Here is a 14,655-nt window from a genome sequence, read left to right on the forward strand (position 1 = left end):
AAATTTAAGACCTCTCTAACCCCTTTTGAGGGCCACTGCAATCAAATTAAGACATCTCCTTCACAAAATGAGAGCACAAGGGGTGAGCGATATGGGTATCACAGTCGATATTACAACGCTGTAAGAAATGTTGAGTCAATAGTGACTTATTATTGTAATTGTTACCTTTTAAAGATGTCTTATAGGAGATTTAGACATAAGTGTGTCATTTTTAAGGATGATTAAGGCCTTCATTGTGGAAAAGACAGGAAAATGCCCTGTACATTAAAGCTAAGTACATACAGTAGAAATGCCTCCAAGGTGTACAGTAACCTGCATTCAGAAACCGGTATGAGTAAAAAATATGATATACTGTATCTGATTTTGTTAAATTCTCTAGTATGTTCTTCACAGTGTTGAATTCAAATATCCATGTTAACATGGAGGACTGGCAGTGAATGAGTTAATTCCACTCAATCTAGAAATCTGTCAAATGAACTCAAATCATCACATGAATTTGACTACAGAAGGAATGTATATCGCATACTATTTGTAAGGTAATTTCTCCTTTTGGTTCCGACAAACATTTATCATCTCGTTTAATGAAATCGCTTGGCCTTAATTTGGCCTAAAACGAAGAAAAAGAAGAATACAAATGAAAATAATAATAATTTAAATAGAAATTCAAAAATGAAATCCAAAATGATAACACCTAAATACTATAAAATATATGATATTTAAAAAGTAATAAAAATAAAATATATTTTCAACAATGTAACAAAAAATAATGAATGAAATGAAATTACAGTTAAAAAATATATCCATCCATCTATTTTCTGAGCCGCTTCTCCTCACTAGGGTCGCGGGCGTGCTGAAGCCTATCCCAGCTGTCATCGGGCAGGAGGCGGGGTACACCCCGAACTGGTTGCCAGCCAATCGCAGGGCACATAGAAACAAACAACCATTCACACCTCACAGTCATGCCTACGGGCAATTTAGAGTCTCCAATTAATGCATGTTTATGGGATGTGGGAGGAAACCGGAGTGCCCGGAGAAAACCCACGCAGGCACGGGGAGAACATGCAAACTCCACACAGGCGGGGACGGGGATTGAACCCCGCACCTCAGAACTGTGAGGCTGACGCTCTAACCAGTCGGCCACCGTGCCGCTTAAAAAATATAAAATATGATTTTAAATAAAAAAATATATTAAATTGACTTACATTTAATTTATAAAAATAAAATATATTTTCAATAATAGAAAAAAATAATAAAACAATGCTATTAAATATATTTTAAAAGTAATTAAAATGTTTTTAAATAATTTTCAAAGATTTTTAAACAAAAAATGATTTTAAAAAATACAAATGAAATATTGTAAAGTAAAACATGGAAAAATACAATATTTAAAATGTAATACAATATAATACATACTATAATATGACATAATATAGTGCTATGAACTATTATTTTGTTATAGTTTTTTTTAATAATAATAATAATATTAATTTAATTAAAAAGCAATAAAAAATAGAAACAAATATTGTGAAAGGAAATCTGAGCCCACTTGGTTTGCCAGGCCAGAAAAGGATGCGTCGACTTTATTTTTTTCTTATTGTTATAATAAACAAAGTATATCTGTTTCCAAAATGTGTTATGAAATGGCGCTGGATCAACTGGATAGGATGTGAGAATCTAATGATATAAGCTAGATCATTTTTAATTATTTTTTCTTTATGTTCTTTGTGTCTCTTACCAAATACTGCTGGACTTATTCACGTAGATACCCAAGTATTTCTCAGAGAATTTAATGCTGACTAAACATCAACCCCTTGCCTTAAAGGAGAAGGCCTTGTCCCTCAAGAAAAACATTAGCGCCGTCTCAGTCCGCAATGCCAGGTCATTTACAAAAGAGAGCCAAGTGAAGGTAAACTTAAGAGTCACTTAAAAGACAATATTGGCAGAAAGGAATTGTCTGTATTTTCCAGAGGAAAGGATCTATTAAGCAAATCGAAAGAGTACATTCAAAAAGACAGGATATGGTTACTCAGTGAGATGTAAAGCAAGCAACAGTGTGCTCAAACATTCACTGCAGCACCCAAAGCATGCTGACAACCCCACTGGTTTAAATCATGACTAAGAGAGCAACAGAACGCAAATAAATTCCAATAAAACTGAGACTCAACTTCCAAGACAATGTAGCAGAGAGAAATCATCTTTTGAACTGGCTGTAGAAACATATTAAGAAATATAATGAGCAAATAGATAAACAGCGCCTCCCCCACTGCATTCCTCTCCTCACCACCCTGCACGGGCCAATCACTGTAAATTACTAAATGGAAGCAATGAATAATGACGTACATTATTCCCCCAAGGCATCTTAAAATTTGATTACTGCCATGTCAGCCTCTGTGTGACATATTGATGGGTAGCAACAATCAGCTATAGCCTCTTCCTATGTTTGCTATGAAAGGAAGAAAACATAAACCTAAACTTAAAAGGCAAAAAAAGAAATGTAAAATAACATTTAAAAAGTAATACAACAAAAATATAAATACAATAACATCCAGCCATAAATCCTCTTCCGCTTATCAAGGGTCCAGTTGCTGAGTTAACAACTTGAGCAGGGAAGCCCAGACTTCCCTCTCCCCAGCCACTTCATCAAGCTCTTCCAGGGGAAGACGTTCCCAGGCCAGCCTAGAGACACAGTCTCTCCAGTGTGTCCTTGGTCTTTCCCGCGGCCTCTTTCTGGTGGGACATGCCTGGAACACCTCACCCTGGGAGGCGTCCAGGAGGCATCCTAACCAGCTGCCCGAGCCACCTCATCTGGCTCCACTCGATGTGGAGGAGCTCTACTTTGAGCCCCTCCTGAATGACTGAGCTTTTCACCATCATCATCGCGAAGGAGAGTCCAGAAACACTGAGAGGAAACATTTCCCCCTGGACGCCTCCCTGGTGAGGTGTTCTAGGCCCATCTCACCGGGAGGAGGCCTCTGCGACAACCCAGGACACACTGGAGAGACTACGTCTCTCAGTTGGCCCTGGAATGTCTTGGGATCCCCCGAAGAGCTGCATGAAGTGGCTGGGAAGAAGGAAGTCTGGGTTTCCCTGCTTAAGCTATTGCCCCCGCAAGCCCAGCCCAAAATGCATCGATGGAAAATGAACCATGCAAACAAAATCACTGACTTCAAAGAACAAAACCAACAAATCATGAGTTTCACTCAAAATCAAAAACCTAACTCAATGGCGTTACTGTAAATCAATGTACCTTTTGCTGTTGCCGTCCAGAGTTCAGGAATGCTTTGCTGCACCTGGTAAGTACCACTCTGGTATCATTTTTGCAACAAAATCTGTTCCTTTTCTCGTATTTATGTCTACCATCCTTCAAAAGGAGTGCTCGCACAGATACTTTGTAACAAATGTAACAGATGCCAAAAGGCTAAGAGGGTTGTTGTTCGGAAGAGTTGCTACAAATCATACAAAGTGGGATGAAGAGAATGAGCACAAACACTGTGTTTGTCTTGCCCTCCGCTGTGCGATCGAACCCAGGTTAAAACCCACGGTATTAGGGGGAAGGCCTATATTTGTACACATTTTTTAAAATCATTTTGAACAATGCTACTGGTATATCACAATTTCTGCCAAGAGAAACTGGACTTTAAAAACAACTATTAAGGACAAACACAGCAAAAGTAGATCACAAAAAAATAGAATGACAAAACTGTGGAGCACTGCAGCAATCATTGCTAAAAACACCATTTGCACGTACTGTAAGGCAAATTCAGGATTCTTATTTACACAAGCAGAAAGATATCACACGTTTATTCCTTCAAGAATTGACATGCCTCGGTAAGTGCAACTGTTTTGGTTAGCGACAGAGTTCAAACAGCATTTAAAAGTGTGACCATTTTTTTTCCTGATGGGAAATTTCAGTGACTATTTTAGTGTGCATACGACAATGACTTTGAAGCCAATAAAATATTTTACACTGCGCAGTAACAGCTGGTGTTACCTGTCAGCTCGTGGCTGACTCTGGCATTTTTACACATTTTAATGAGCAATGTAATAACTATGTGTTAACATTTATTTGGTTCCCACACTTGTGTCTCCACTCTAGTGTTGCAGTAAAGAATACGGCGTCTTAGGTTGAACAGGAGTCAAAGTTGCTCGCCATCAGTCAAGGCAATTGCTCCCCCCCGTAGGCTCAAGCCATACGTTCACCCGTAAAATATCATCTCCATTACTCATGGTGCAAAACAATGCTCGAGTCAGAAGTGTTCAGGAAATGCGGGTCACAATCACAACCACTAAGTCATGTAAAAGTGCTTAGTTGAAAGGTTCAGGCTTACATTTTGCCCATACAGAAACCTGTCAGCAAACCACTCTGTCACAAATGTACCTGTTCTCATGTGAATTTAGTAGGATTTTGTGCAGTAGTATAGCACTGTAATTAGTACAAGTTATTGAAATAGATGCTTCACAATAAGTGATTTCTCCCAAGCAATTGGAGAAGAAATGCAGCGATACCAATGATACATGTATAATTGAATATAGTGAAAGAGTGGTGTATGATTATAATAATAATTAAAGCTCCAAGCAGGGTTTGAAAGGGCATTTCTTGTGCCGTGTCGAATCATCAAAAGCTCCAACCACATCCTACGGCGTGGTCTAAAACCTTTCACACTTTATCACAGCCCACCTGTCTAGTGTCCCTAATTCCGATTTAGGCTCATTTGGATGAATTCCCTCAGAAGAGCCTGTTCAAGTACGACCCTCGCAGTTGGCCAAAAATAGGCTCTTTGAGCAAAAATGGCAAAATTCCTGTTCAATTTCAGGTATAGAACCTTGAGACTTTTTCCTGTGTCCAGTCATGATAGATGATCCCACCAAATTGTATGTTGATCAATGGTAGCACGGACTAATTTTTATTTTTAAAGGGGCCACTAAAAAGTCAATATTTTTCGGCAGGTTATTGCCTTCCTGCTTTGGATTTGTGTTTGATACATCAATTTTAGGGGAGATGTGATCAGGTGCAGTGAAATTAATACAGTTTAATGGTCTTGGGATATTGTGATGACAGCCTGTCACAGACATGTTATTAAGAAACCTTTGAACTAAATTGTAAAAAACATGCATAATCTGTCTCCTTTAAGTTTAAGTGCTTACATTTTTGCATGATTTCTTGCTTAAGTCTATTGAAGTCATTGAATAGTATAAAAGTTTAGTGAGTGCATCCTTCCATATTTCATTGCACTGCTTATGTGCTCAACACATTCCCCTGCAAGATTTTCCTGCTTTCAAAAAAGTTCCTGTTGCTATGCAACTGATCTGCCTGGCATCGAGAACCATGTTAGCTCACACCGGCTACATGGAGCGCTACATGCACGCACGCACACAGTAAGAAGTGCAGAATGTAGGCTAATTCTGCACTTGTTCAAAGAGATTGCACTATTGAAAGTTCAACAACAAAACGTGTATAATCTGAGCTCATATCGTAATAGCTCTTTTCACAGTGTTGCACAAAAGTGCTTCAGCAGTTCATGTGTTACTGCTCCATCAAGACTAGACTTACAGCCAGCCAATTTGCGTCCATTTTGTTCAATGTCAAAACCTGTTATGTAAAAACTAAGCAGAGGAAAGACAAACGCAGCTTCTAATACTGAGTCAAACTTTTAGGGAAATAATAAGAGAGACAGCCTGCTCGTCTTAAGTAATAACATTCATCACACTGTGCCCATCCATTTTTATTCAAATTAGACACCCTCAGGCGGAGACGTTGTCGGACTAAAGACAGAAGCAGCAGCACATGACCACAACGGTCCAGTTGGAAGACCTTTGGTTGCTTAGTCATTTTTAACCTGATATTACTTTCAAGTTTAGTCCCTGTCATGTGCCTTGTTGACTTTCCAGACATGTGCGCCACTAATACTGTACACACAAATTGCAGCATTTAATGAATGAGAGCTGTAGAACAGCCCATTGGCTGTTTCATTAATCAAAAGTGCCTGAAAAGATGACCAATGACAGTAGTTTTACTATAACCCGCACAAAAGAAGGCGGGAGCCAAAATGCTTTTTTGTGTGTTTTGTGTTATTTTAATAAAAAGCATGTACACTAAGGGAGATGAAAACGTTTTATTATTATTGTTTTTTTAATGTTTTTATAAAAATGATTTGTGGAAGATAAAGTAAAATACAAATTAACTGTGTGATAGTAGCCAAGCAGAAGATTGCATGGATTTATTTATTTATTTTTGAAATGGAGAAAATAATATATACAAAAGTCAAAACTTTAACTTCCCGCACACCACTTTGTGTACTTTTTATTTTTCTGAAAAAAGTCTCACAAAATCTAGTGATAGCATTTACATGTATATGTTGTATATACAGTCGTGCCAGGGTGCCAAAAATTTTTAGCGTGACTGTATTGTCAATTATATACATGTCTAAAAAACTACTTCTCACTAGTCACTAACGTGACATTTTTTCCTCCACATCACTCTTTTGACACATTAGCAGGATTACGCAATCAATAAAATACACGAAAGACAAAAAAAGTTAAATAAAATTCAAATTCATCTAACTCGCTTCGAAGCTGTAAATAAAAGTGGGATCATGTGGAAAAAATAAATATATAACAACTATTGCTGCTGCCTCATTTGCTTCTTGTTTGCTCCATCCGTTCTGATTTTAACATTTACATAAACCAACAAGCAACTGAAAGAAAATAACTTGCATGCTCACTACTGCAGAACTTTAGCTCTTTCTTTCTCTCTCTCTCTCTCTCTCTCTCTCTCTCTCTCATTCACGGTCACACCAAGGGCAATGGTCCCCTTGGAACAGCACAGCTCATCATTGGTGAGGAGGAGGAGAAGAAGGAGGAGGAGGAGGAGGAAATAGCGATTTCTCATGGTGATGATCACACTTGAAAGGCAGAAGGGAAAAAAACAGCACACACACGAAGGGTATTAAGAAAAGGAAGGAGAATGAGAAAGGGGAGATGCTTTAAAGAGTAACGGAGATGTTAATGTGCCTGCTGGTGTTGATGATGATCATAATAATGATGATGATGATGATGATGAAGAGGAGGAGGAAGAGGATGCACTGCAGTCATGCGAGGGAGGTGACAAGGTGGGATGAATATGTGAGGGGTGGATTTAGCGGAAAAATAATGAGAGGATGCAGATGGGGCCAAAACGCAACTTTTTATCTAGAATTGGAGAAAGCTCACGTTGACCCCATCGAGGGTCCTAATAAGTGTCGGTGGGCTTGGCGAGATTCCAAGCAATCATTAGGATCGCCTCAAGCGCTAATGTACCAACAAGCCCAAAGAAGTGAAGAACTAAAGAAAGAAATATAACAAGAAACAGTGAAGGGTCTTTTCTCATGAATGTAGTTCTATTTCAAGGAGAACACAAATAGAGACAGAAAGTACACAAAACATTAGGTAAACATGCACAAGCCAAAACAAGAGCTGATACCATTATTCTTACAAAGATAATCAGGTTTACACTTGTGAGAGAGCTATTCATTTAATGACAGCTTTATTACAATTGTTGACTTACCTGCCTAGCCTACTATCCAAATATATAACTACCTCCTACTTACAGTATCTACAATCTAAGTACATGCCTACCTACCCATCCACCTACACTGAAAAATGTACCTAATTTTCAGTTGCACAACTAAAAGGTGGTAAACGCACAATTTTCCCCTGTTTTGCTTGAAAATAATCAAATAGTATTTGTTGGTTTAACATATTTTAATCATGTGCAACCGATGAACATAATCAAATTAAATGCAAATGACTTGTTTTTTTAGTGTACTTTTTTTCTTCTTCTTCCAGATGTGACGAGTGAGAAAAAATATATAGAGTGAGTGGTGTGAGTGTGTGCTAGGTGAGTGATTAAGAGGCATGGCTCCTGCAGGTCGGCCCATCAGGCAGGACAACCACAGATGAAGAAAGACGCCCCACCTAGCCCCGCAGCACCGACCCCAGGACCCCCCCACCCCCTCCTTCTACATTCCAGCCAGCACCCACAACCCGCCACCCCCCCAAACCAGGCAGGGACGAAAACCCCACAGCAGGCCCCACAGCCCATAGGGGATCAACCGGCCCCCTCACAAACATGAATATGCCTTTAAGTAATACACAGTGTTAACTCTCACATTGAGAGTGACATGAGGTAAGAGCAAGACCACATAATTAGCTAACTCACACCCTTTTTTTGTTTTTACAAACTGTTTAAAATTACATCCATCCATCGTCTGTACCGCTTTATCCTCACAAGGGTCGCGGGCGTGCTGAAGCCTATCCCAGCTATCTTCGGGCGAGAGGCGGGGTACACCCCGTACTGGTTGCCAGCTAATCGCAGGGCACATATAAGCAAACAACCATTCGCGCACACATTCAGACCTACGGGCAATTTAGAGTCTTCAATCAACCTACCACGCATGTTTTCGGGATGTGGGAAGAAACCGGAGTCCCCGGAGAAAACCCACGCAGGCACGGGGAGAACATGCAAACTCCACACAGGCAGGGCAGATGTGCTAACTAGTCGTCCACCGTGCCGCTTAAAATTACATATTACAATAAATTTACTTTGCTCCAACCGTTAGCTAAAAGCTAAATGACGTTTAGCCAACTGCAAAAGCCATTAAGCGGCACCTGTGACATTTAAAAACATACCACATTCAGCCAAAAGAGCAAAACTTACAGAAATATTTTCCTCCTTTTGCTTCTTTAGTCTCACTTTGATCTGTCAGTTGAGTACATTTACTCAGTGATATGGATGTCATCTGAGGTTTAACATATGTACTCTATTCCTTGCTGGTTCCGGAGTAGTTCGCTCAGAGACGTTTTTGAACCCCCCTAAATACCTTGCAGCAACATCTCTGCGCAAATATTGACTCAAGTTGGTGCGTAGAATAGTTTAACTTTTTACATATCGTGTATTCCTGCAAATTAGCAGCAAGTTTGCAGCTTCAACCAATAGACAGCTGTGAATGTGGAGTTATTTACCTGGCAAGAATAGAATAGCTCTGGCTATCTAGCCATCCCTCCATCTCAATGACAGCAAGAATGTGAGCAGAAAATCTGCAATATGGAGACCATATAAAAAACTTTTTTTTTTTTTAATATAAATCATTGTACACCTCTTGCTCGCTTTCAATACATTTAAATGAATTAAAACAGACTTTTTAAACATACTGTAAACATAATTTTTAATAAACAAGCATAACATTTTAAAATATACTGTATGTACTGTAATGTCTGTGTGTTCGACATGCCTGTCATTTGGGTGGCGTGTGATGTCTGTAAGTCTGTGTAGTCACCAGAGTTGTATGTAGAAATGGTTAAAGGCTAAACAAGCTGAGCTAAGCTATGTTGTCAGGTCTTGTAAGAACTCCAAACGGTACTACCACAACACAAAAGGTGTCCTGCCTGGTCTGTGGGTTGAGGTGTGTCAGGAAATTTCCAAAACCGGTGCTGAAAAAAGGTGCTCAAATGTATTCGCATATACAGTCGCAGAAACTCCATAAGGTAACCGTGGAAAAGGTTGGGACATCCTGCACCTGTCCAGACTGGTTACTTTGGTGACAGTTTGGACCTTCAGGCTTGTTGTCAATGTCAAGAATTAAATGGCTCCTTGAATATATGTGTTAATAGTATACACACTCCGGGCTAAGCACTTGGATATCACATTAAAGAACATGCAATTTTGTAATAGTTTGAGTTTATAATGCACGATTCAAAATAATTCGGACGTTATACTGGCTTCTTACTGGAAATAATAAATCATTCAATGGTCTGGAAAAGTGGTGGACCAGCCTAGGCACTTCCTTTCATGCTGTATTAGTACTAGCATCAGAGCTACCTTTAATGTACTGAGCGCAGTGACTTTACAAATTTTCCCGAGCACTAAACATTCTTTATGGTTATTTGCTTGAAGTTAAATGGCATAAAAATATGTGATTAACTCTGCTTAACTAATTACCAATTTAAAGCAGCCAAATAGCCTAAAAGAATGAATAATTCCCTATTTTTTAAGAAAAAAGAATCAATAAATTCAACAAACAAGAATAGTCCAGTTGCCTCTATTCAACCTTTGCAGATTACCATGACCTGTATGATTAAGAATCTACACAAACATGAAGAAAAAACAAATTTTAGCAAGCAAACTGGTATTTTTTTTAATTGATGTTGTAAGAGGAGGTAAAACTGACCTGGGAATTTCTGCTATTCGGCTGACAATATGTAATAGTTTGATTTTAAAAAGACAAGTCTCAAAATCATACTTATATCATACAAGCCTGTTATAGGAAATAACATCTGATTCAGCTAAGAGTGCATTAATAAGAATACACAATTTTAATGATATTTTTATTGTATTTTTAAATAATTACACCAAAATAAAAATATCATAATAATAATAATAATAATAATACACTTTTTTCTCCACATTTGCACATACCACTCACTGGCCACTACTCTAGGTACACTGGCAAAATTAATAGTTACAAAGATAACAATAATATTTTTTTTTTTACTATGGTTAGTTTTTACTGTTTTATACTGAGAGCTATGTCTTATATTGTGACCATGTCATGTACAGTGTACCTAATGATGTGACTAGTGAGCTTGTATTCTGACGACCTATATTACCGTTATTTATATTTCCTCAGCAGCCCCTTCATACTGTACCATAGCAGCAGCTAATTAACAAAGAGTGAACCGATTCAACTCGCATACCAAAGTGCTATTTTAGAAGCACACTGCAGGTCAGGCAGCATAGAGATCGTCCACTGAGAGCGGACGCCGCGACAGGAGCAGCATTCGTTTTGGCTCCTCGCTGTACTCGGGCTAACGGGCCTACACCACAGTGCAGCGAGTGCATGGGGGTCGTTGATTGTATCTTTAATGGCCACTGTGTGGACGCAGCATTAGCATGGTCAAGTTATTTGCTCTCAGGGGCTATTTCCACTGACTGAACAGCATTTTTCCGTTCACTCCTTCAAACGCACGCTAAGAAAATGGCAAGTCCCTTATACATTACTAATAAAAAGAGGGAGTGCTGATTGCACTTTAGTCTACTTATTGGTAACAGCACCCTGTGAGCATAGAAAGCAAGAAGACATACACGTTAACCTGTGAAATACTTGGATACTTTCCATTTCTGAGGTGAAAATTAAGGTTTTGTCATGACACCACATAAGTAGTGTAACAAGGAACTACACAACACTACACATTGTAACCAAGTGATTACAACATTCCTGAATTGCTTTCTGGGTGCCACGCAAATCAAAGAAAACACTATCTAGCTTTTGCATTGTTATCTGCCTGGTGAGACGGATAGACCACCTACAGCATGATTCAGTCATGAAGACCACCAGTACAAGATGAAAAGGGGGTGAGTTATATGAAGTAAGAGATGGATCAAGCTGATATTGTGCTGAAGTCAAGGATGATTTACTGCACAACTGCCACTGCGGGTACGAAAAGCCCACCAGAAGGCCCCTCCTCATATCTCTATAACCACCACCAACTATCCCTATCTTTGGTATGAAGCTAAAAGAAATACACACAAAAGGTGCTCACAACATGTACTAAAATGATTAAACACAACCCTCCACAAGTTAAGTAGGATTTGCTTATGGTGCATTTAAGACAGTCAGGAAAGTTGGAGGGAAAGTTGGAACTGTACAAAGCTAGACCTCAAAGTGTTTCAGATGAACGTGCACATATTAAACGGCATTGTGACTTAATGGCAGTTTAACATATTTCCTCAAATAATGTGTGAATAGTGCTTATTTGACTTAATTTCCTTGAGCAACAACAGGGGGAAATTAACCATTTAACTGAATTTCTCTCTGAATGTTCTGAACTGCTGTTTCCATGCCAGTGTTGAGCCCATAGCGGAGAGCTGCCTGGATGTAGTCAGTCTAATATTTTTACTCTAAGAATTAAATATTATGACAATATTGATAGACACTAGGAATATTCCCTGAGGAATCCCTATAGTGCTCAATTGAATACAGGCCTCCTCCTTAGGCCAAACAATACTAATTGAGTTTAGCACCAAACTGAACCCCTCCTGACACACCAACCTCCCCCAGATGCTTCAATTCTACATGCCTTATTCACTGAGAAACGATGAACAAAGTCTCAGTCTTCACATATGGAGAATATCTCCAGAAGAACCCAGCAAGATTTCCCGGTACAAAATTATGGGATGTGATGAGATTACAAATCCTTTAAAATAGAACAGGACCACATGGTGTCTGGTGAATGAAACTCCGCAGGTGCTGGCAGGTACTGGCTCGAAAAGTTATTAGACACCATATTTGGCCACTTTGACACCAGCTAGAGAGTTAATTAAACCCCATATTAGCCATATTAGCATTAGCATGCAGCTGGCACAGTTGCGAGGGATTGTTTATCGGCCATGTTTCCAAGAGCCCAAATTAGCCAAATGATGATGTACAGAGGAAGCCTAAGGTAAGCACCCACTACTATGAGTTCATGTACTCGCTCCACAGGTTGAGACGCCAGCCTGAGATGCCATATTAGCCATGTTAGCATTAACCTGCAACAAGCAGAACGACTGATGAATGTTTGTCAGCCATGTATGACATTTTTCAAACGCCATTTTGCTAAGAGGCTTAATGTAAGTGGCCACAACAATGCGCTAACTTCATGGCTCAGCAAGTGTAGGCAGACAACGTATTACCCATGTGACCATTAGCCTAAAACTGGCCAAATTTCAAGATTGTTTGTCTTTTGCTAGCTAAATTAGCCAAAAGCCGGAGAGAAAAAAAAAGGAGAAACTGAAGCTAAGTGGCCACCACAATGAGCTAATGTATTAGGTTGGCAGGTGCAGGCACCATATTTGGATATGATCACACTGCAAGTCAAAGCAATGCCCAATGTACAGTATCTGATTGTTTTCACGTCAGTGTGAACAGTGCAATTTAATTTTTTCCCCAAATCCGACCTCATACGAAAGGTCTTTTTCGTATGTGGATATAAATCGGACAAGTATCCGATGTGAGTGCAGTCTGGATGCTCAGCTCGCACTCATCCGACCTATAAGTCATCAAAACGTGAAAACTGTAATGTCAACGACTACATAAAAAGATTAGACTTAATAAAAAATCTGAGTTGGGCACCATGCGCCACAGTGTGAAAGTAGCCTAAGTCATGTTAGTATTAGCTTACAGCTACCACAGTGGCTAGAGAGTGTTTGTGTGCAAAGTTTGAAACTTTTCCAAAAGCACTTTTGCTTGCTAAATTAGCCACAAGACAAAGCTAAAGCTAAAAAGGACCCCACCATGGGTTGGCATTAGCTACTTTATAGCATTAGTCTGCAAGTGGCACAATATTAAGGAATTGTTTGATACTTTTCCAAAAGTTTTTTTGCTGGCTAAATTTGCCAAAAGACACTGAAAAATAACAAATTAAAGCTAAGTATGCTACCGCTACGAGCTAATGCCAACTCTAATGAGGCATTTGAATGCGACACGTGATCGACTTATGATTGTTTTCACTTCTCTCTTGGGAGACTTTAGCGTGTTGTCACAGGGTCTTGTCTTTCCAAATGTTCCCACTCACCATCCCTTAAAAAATAAATAGCTATCCATTTTCTTTAGCGTTTGTGCTCACCAGGGTCGCACTGGAGCCGATCACAGTTGACTTTGGGGTGAGAGGCAGGGTGTACCCTGGACTGGTCACCAGCCAATCACAGTGAAAACAAACAGATACAAATAAAACATCTGGCTTCTTTGTAAGTTTCCATTTGACACACTTTGTAAACTGGGATGAGTAGGAAAGGCAAATATGTACCAAAGGAATGAGTACGTTTCCCTATCCAAACAGTGAAGTAATTATTATTATAATTCAATTTATTTCAATGAATAATGCAGTGAATGAATAATGATATTAATAATAAAATGTTTAAACAAATAACACAGGAGATTAAGGTTTAGGCTAATCTCAGTGAGCGAAAGGTAATAAAGTCAAATTACAGCCGTTTGACTTGGAAAAAGACACCTTAAAAAGAAGATACCGCCCCCCTCCCCAACATTCCCCCCCCCCAAAAAAAAATTGCAGTCCACATGACAAAAATGACCATTTAATGCCACCACTGCACAATTACGCAGTACTCACAAGAGGAAACGGCGGGTCCTGCTCCGGATGCCCTGTGGTATCCTTCGGGTGCTGGTGCCAGTTGGCTCACCTGCGGGACTCCAAAAGCAACGTGGAGCTTGTGGCTTGGGCTTTTCCCTCTCGTGCACACTGCAGCGAAGGCATTATGAGAGGCTGAAAGAGAAGCAACACATGGAGGAGGAGGAGAAGAGGAGGTGGAGTTGGGAGGAATGGAGGGAGGGAAAGTACTGTAGTCGACATTTAGTGTACATAAGAGGTTCTCATTCAGTAATATTCACTAGGATGTTTACGTGCCTAACCGTCAAAACTAAAATAAAGTAAAACTACTTGGCCTGTGACAAACGGTAATAGAGAGGGAAGAGGATGGTATTTGCACAGCGATACTGACACAGAGTATATTTCTAGCAAAATGATTTTAGCTACATGCTACTTACGTTAGCATCTGATTCTTAAAATCCTCCCATCCTGATTAGTGTCGCTAGTGAGCTGAAGCCTATGCCAGCTGGTTTT

The 14,655-nt window shown here is 39.5% G+C and overlaps 1 protein-coding gene across 2 annotated transcripts in view; it reads right to left on the reverse strand.

Annotated features, from left to right (window-relative positions):
- Positions 1-14,298, reverse strand: part of atp2b2 (ATPase plasma membrane Ca2+ transporting 2) — a 122,085-nt gene extending 107,787 nt beyond the window's left edge. For both annotated transcript variants that reach the window (XM_061783481.1, XM_061783480.1), the window contains exon 1: positions 14,146-14,298. The gene's annotated coding sequence lies outside the window, so the exon portion shown is untranslated. The remainder of the gene's footprint in view (positions 1-14,145) is intronic.
- Between the last annotated feature and the right edge of the window lie 357 nt (positions 14,299-14,655).

This window comes from Phyllopteryx taeniolatus, chromosome 9 (genome assembly GCF_024500385.1).
Source record: "Phyllopteryx taeniolatus isolate TA_2022b chromosome 9, UOR_Ptae_1.2, whole genome shotgun sequence".
Lineage (NCBI taxonomy): Eukaryota > Metazoa > Chordata > Actinopteri > Syngnathiformes > Syngnathidae > Phyllopteryx > Phyllopteryx taeniolatus.